Source organism: Nomascus leucogenys, chromosome 6, assembly GCF_006542625.1.
Source record: "Nomascus leucogenys isolate Asia chromosome 6, Asia_NLE_v1, whole genome shotgun sequence".
In the NCBI taxonomy this organism is placed as follows: domain Eukaryota; kingdom Metazoa; phylum Chordata; class Mammalia; order Primates; family Hylobatidae; genus Nomascus; species Nomascus leucogenys.
This window is the reverse complement of record NC_044386.1, coordinates 93,517,222-93,523,590: the sequence shown is the minus strand read 5'-3', so window position 1 is coordinate 93,523,590 and position 6,369 is coordinate 93,517,222.

Here is a 6,369-nt window from a genome sequence, read left to right as displayed (position 1 = left end):
TTTGGTGCCTTATTTCCAAGGGTTATTTTTCCATTTTTAAAAATTGAGGTATAATAAGGGCTGGGCACGGTGGCTCATGCCTGTAATCTCAGCACTTTGGTAGGCCGAGGCAGGCGGATCACCTGAGGTCAGGAGTTTGAGACCAGCCTGGCTAACATGGCGAAAGCCCATCTCTACTAAACATACAAAAATTAGCTGGGTGTGGTGGCAGGTGCCTGTAATCCCAGCTACTCAGGAGGCTGAGGCAGGAGAATCACTTGAATCAGGGAGCTGGAGGTTGCAGTGAGCCAAAGTCACGCCATTGCCCTCCAGCCTGGGTGACAAGAGTGAAACTCCATCACACACACACACACACACACACACTGAGGTATAACAAATTCAATAAAGTATACAACTCAAGTGTGTAGCTGATGGATTTCTACATATGCATACACCCATGTAGCCACCACCCAGATCAAGAGATAGAACATTTCTAGCATCTCAGAAGGCTCCTTTGAGCCCTCTCCTAATCCCAGTTAGCACCTTCCCACTTTTTCCACCAAAAATTAGTCTGGCCTGTATTTGAACTTCCTATAAATTAAATCACTCATTCCATAATCTTTTGTGTCTTTCTTCTTTCACTCACTGTGATGACATCCATGTTGTGTGTAGCTGCAGTTTGTTCTTCATTGCTCTTTAGTATTCCAGGGTATGAATACACTACAGGTTACTTCCTCCATTCTACCGTTGGATATTTAGGTTGTTTCCAATTTGGGGCTATTACAAATAAAACTGCTATGAACATCGTTGCACTTGCATCCAACAAAGGACTCTTCTGTCTTTTGATGGGTGTAAACATTCATTTCTATTGGGTATATACCCAAGAGTGAGATTACTGAGTCAGAGGTATGTGTATCTTTAATGTTCCTAGATTGCCAAATATTTCTCCAAAGTGGCTATACCCATTTACATTCCCAATGGCAACCAAAGACAATTCTAGTTGAAGCATGCATTACTTTTATTTTTCTCTTTCTTTCTTTCTTTCTTTCTTTCTTTCTCTTTCTTTCTTTTCTTTTCTTTTCTTTTTTTTTTTTTTTTTTTTTTTTTCGAGACAGAGTCTTGTTCTGTTGCCCAGGTTGGAATGCAGTGACATGATCTTGGCTTACTGCAACCTCCGACCCCCAGGTTCAAGCAATTCTCCTGCCTCAACCTCCAGAGTAGCTGGGATTACAGGCACATGCCACCACACCTGCCTAATTTTTTTTTTGTATTTTTAATAGAGACAGGGTTTCACCATGTTGGCCAAGCTGGTCTCAAACTCCTGATCACAAGTGACCTGCCCACCTTGGCCTCCCAAAATGCTGGGATTATAGGCATGAGCCACTGCACCCGGCCTGCATTACTTTTATAATCAGAAAAAAAAAAAAGCCAGTTTGAGAAATAAAGAGAAACAGCAAGAGAAATCCTTTTTCTAGACAAACTCTGCAATTAGCAGCAAATTTAACCATACAGAAAATATATTATTCTACACCTCAGTGGTTTGTAGAGGCTTCAGGAGGAGGTTTGGCTTGGTGACTAAGAGCTCTGGCATTGGAGTCAGATAACAAAAAGACAAACTTCAACCCTGCAAATTGCCAGCTGTGTGATCTTCAACAAACTCCTAACCCTCTGTGCTCTTCGGTTTCTTTGCCTGTAAATTAGAATAATAATATTACCTCACAGGATCACTATAAGGAATGACAAAGTAATGTTTGTAAGATTCATAGTATGTGCCTGAAATATAGTAAGAGCTCAATAAATGTTAGCTACTATTGGTATTATTAGTATTTATACTAATATTAGGTGGTGACTATTAGCATTCTTAGTCTAGATGTGTGACAAGCCTCTATTATTAAGAAGCATTTGATAATTAATTCTCCATTCCCATTCTTTCCCCATTTCGACACTGATCAATTTTTATGAAGTTCCTTGGTAATTTATATAATCATAGAAATTTTTCTCTCAAATGGCTGGATGCCTTGAATGGCTTTTAGACTCAATTTAAGAAACAGTTTGCGAATGTTGCTGGGAGAAAATGCATTTAATTTGCCAAAACCAAATTAACTCCTAATACACAAGGGAATACATGTAAGCAGTAAATAGTTGATAAAAATATAAACACTTTTTCTCTCCTTGTTCCATGTGGACTTACACTTAATTATTAAACTTACATTCACATGTCCAAACAAAGCACACACAATTAGCACAATTTTGGAAATCATACTGTCTTTAAATCACATAAATTACTTATTCAACCATGGAATGATACAAAGTCTTTCCAACTAATTTAACCCAACAAGTTGGTTTTGTTTTTGTGCCCATCATGGGGTCTTTGGATGGCTTTTTAAAAAATCCATATCAAGTCTCATTAGGAACACTCCTCATATTTTGAACAAAATGCTAATATTGCAAAACATTTTAAAATTTAATCTCTTCTATATGCCAGTCATAGCAGATCTTTCATTTTCAATATAATGTTATTCTCTATTGAGTCCTAAGGCAAAATCTTATCACTGAACAGATAGGTGTGAGTGGCTACATTTCAAATGCAATCAATTAATTGACACATTACAACGGAAATGGCTCCACTTGCTTCCTCCCGACTGCCCAGCAGAATTTCTCTTGTCTATACCTTTATGTTGGAAATGTATAAGGTAAAGGTATTTGTTAGGTCAGACTTGGCAATTTATGGCCTCAACAAGGGGCCTTTCTTACGTCTTGGTTCTAGGGCTTGGATTTCTGCAGAGAAAGGAGATCCCCCAGTTTTCCTTGCTCTGTGCTTATATAGTCATGGTCCTTTCTTTGCAGGTGACGCCTCCTGTTGTGCAGACAGCAGGTCCCTTTTTCCCTATGGAGTGTCTCATAACTGTGGCTCTGTTAACAAATGTGGAGCAGGGTAGTCATAGCAAGATGCCACTCCTTTCCCTCTACCTACCAAAATGTATTCCCCTGAGATCCAGGAGGAAAAACTGAGATGACCACCAGGGAGTCACAGGCCATATATGTACTGACAACGAATCTTTGGAGATGTTAGCTTTCGTTGTGGTTGTTATTTGGATGTCACGGGTGGAGGGCTGCATTCCAGACACAAGATCTGGGACTAGAGGACCCTACCCCAGCTGCTTCTTTCTCAAACAAGCCCTGCCTTCCTTTGTTCTTTTATATTAATGGACTTTAATGATCTTCAAGATGGTTCTCATTTCAGCTGATCTTTAGGAAACATCTGGGGGGAGGAGGCACTCCTTTCAAATAATCTTTCTTTAGACAGGTTTCTGATCCGATTCAAGGCCACATCCTGGCCATCTGGTTTCTGTAGCTCAGAGAATTACTGCTCCTGATAAATTGCTCTGAGTTCTGAGGCTACTGCTGTCATATTGCATTCTCCGACCATTTTCCAGGTCTCTCAAGACACACACACACACACACACACACACACACACACTCCTCAAGCCGTTAGACTCCATTCCCATGTAGTATCCAAATAAGTTTTACAGCAAGACACACTGGAGAGAGTGAAGCTAGCACAGCACATGAAGCATACAGGAAAGGCTCAAAAAAGTTGTATTGAATGGAAAGCCTTGGAGCCAGGGAGAGAGGGTCAGAGGTGGAGATTACACCTCCACACCTGGTAGGTTCTCCCAGAGCACTCACCAGTGGCAGTCAGGCCTGAGGGGTGGAACGCAGGCAGAGACACATTTTAAACTGCTCAACAACTGATTCCCTGGAAGGGGGGAGTGGAATGTGAGCTCCCCAGCTCTGGATAAGCATAAGCCAAAGTTTTACAACCACCTGATGGGGACACTGTGAAAAAGAATTCAACCTCAAATTGGTAGTTGAATTGGAACAACTCAAAAAAGAACAGAGAGGAATGAGGGAAAGGAAATGAAAGGAAGACATTTTATTTTAATGTAATTAAATAAGTTTAATTAATTACATTTAAAAAGAGGTAGGAAGGAAGGCCAGAGGCTGGGGACCATTCTGTGCATTGGCCAAACCTTTGGACAGAAACTAGAGTGTTCCTGAGAGGGCTGGGATTTCAGTGGGCAGTTAGCAGAGTGTCCCAGCACCCTGGTCCTTGGCCTCCAACACCTATTCATTCCTGCCTGTGGATGGAGCCTTTGGGCCTGGCCATGCCCAGAAGGCACAAGGTCTAGCTGAGTAGTGTTTGCTCATCCATTAGGATGCGTGGCCCTGGACAAAGAGGGGCAGAGCTTTCAGCTCCTCTCCACCTGCCCTAGTGGCACTCAGGATCCTAGAGGGTCTCGAGGAGGGCCCCCAATTCTTAGGACAGGGAAGGAAAGGAAGGGGCCTGTCTTCCCACAAGAGACCCATGACCAGATGACTGAGTTGCATCAAAACTGCTGAGCACTCACTGGCCCAGCCAGGCCTGTTCCCAGAAGCAATCATGTGGTTGGATTCCTAAACAGACCCTAGGAATTGGGCCAGTCCTTGCCCCGTGCTCAGAGGTAGGATTTGCAGGTAGAACAAAACAGGCGTCTTCCTAAAAGATAATATTCTTGAGTTGTGTCCCAGGCAGTGGGGTGGACTGCAATGTTGGGCTGTGACCAGGGGCAGGGCTCAGGCTGTGGCCCTCAGAAGGGAATTTTTCTTGAAAACAGCTTTGCTATGAGGTCGGGCTGTTGACAGTTCCTGGTTGGCCCACAGCTACCCATGTCAGTTATCTCCGCTAACATTTCCAAGAATCTTTGTAGGACAATTTCTCCACCTGAAAGCTCTTTCAAGTAGAACTCTTCTTTCCTTTAAGGCAATTGCCTAAAGGTTTTACTGTCTTAAAGCTGGAACTGTCTTTCTGAGATCTAATTCCAAGGACTTCTCCACAGCTAAGTGAGATGCCTCACACCAGTATTAGGTGATTCTTTGTGTGGACAGAACAGAGCATTTTCATCTTGTGTTTAAAGAAATTTCTTGGCTTTCGGCTCCTCACCACTTTCTATACCAGTCTCCCATTTATGTCCCTAGTAATGCCTATGCAAAAAAAAAAAAGAGAAAAGAAAAAGAAAAAGTTGATGGTGAAACCTACAGGTTTAAGGGCTTAAATCTCAGACTTTGTGTTAGGAGTAACAGGAGTGTGCTGAGAGGGCAAGCAATAAAACAAGTCATACCAAAAAGCCACATTGCTCTCTCCTAAGCCCCAACCCCACTCCACTCCTGTGGCCAGTGGTCCAAACAGAAGATAACTGGAGAAGACGAGGAGGTCAAAGGATCAGGGAACTAAGCATTATGTGAATTCACCAGTAAGATGTACAGAACGCTTGTGTTTACATTGTTTTTATGGAACTAGCAGAATAAAACTGATCTATTTTAAAAATGAAAAAGAAAGAAAGAAAACAGCTTTGCTGGTCTGGGAAGGGAATCTGGGTTCAGGCCCCAAGAAGTGTCACAGCCACCACCTATGCCAGAGGACAGACCTGAGGCTGGGATGGGACCCTGAGCATTGGAACCTGGGCCTGTTCCCAGCCTGGACTGGTCCAGTTAGGAAGACCCACAGAGACAGCAAAAGAGAACAAGAAATTGGAAGCAGGAAGAAGGGAGGGGAGAGATAGAAGCTTTATCTGCTTCCCATTTCTGTTGCTTTCCTCTTCCACTTCTCTTCCCCGCCTCTTCCCATCTTAGGGGGATTCAGGTGAAACACACAGCCGCCCAACCCCTGTGTTTTAGGCTGGGCAGGAGGAGCACAGCCTCCTTTCTTGATCCCCCTGTCTCTCCTGTTCCTCACCCAAGAAATCCCCTTTCTAGGACTATGAAATCAGTGTGTTTTCAGCCCTGATTCCCCAGGTGCACCCCCTTAGCACACCCTGACAGTTGCCCGTGCATCATTCACTGAGTGCTCCCCACCCACCCACACAACACACACACTTGGCTCCCAGGTCAAACGTGCCGGCTTGCTCTGGGCAATCAGCCTGGCCAGGTTCTCCCCCTTTCCTGCTTTACATCATTTGCCCACTCTGTACTTTGTGTTATTTGTGACTTCACTTGTGCAAGCCACAGCAGTCTTGTCCCTATGAATCCCATCGTCTTCCCACCGGCTTCTCAGGGAACTCAAAGGCTGATGTGGAGACACAGAAACTGAGCAGTGTGACACCACACACAGCCACACCTCACTACACAGAGTCTCAAGTGAAAGAGCGTGCCGCACACTCTCGAGTGCAAATGTACGTGCATGCACACTCAGACTCCCTGTGTTTAGGGTCTGCAGACACCCGCCCTCCTTTTTTGCAACCTCCCCCTACTCACTTCCAGCCTGCCCTCGTTTGTCTCCCCACCCTGGAGTTGGAGACACTAAGAGCAGGGCAGGGTGCAAACACCTGGCAAAAAATCTTGGGATGGTCA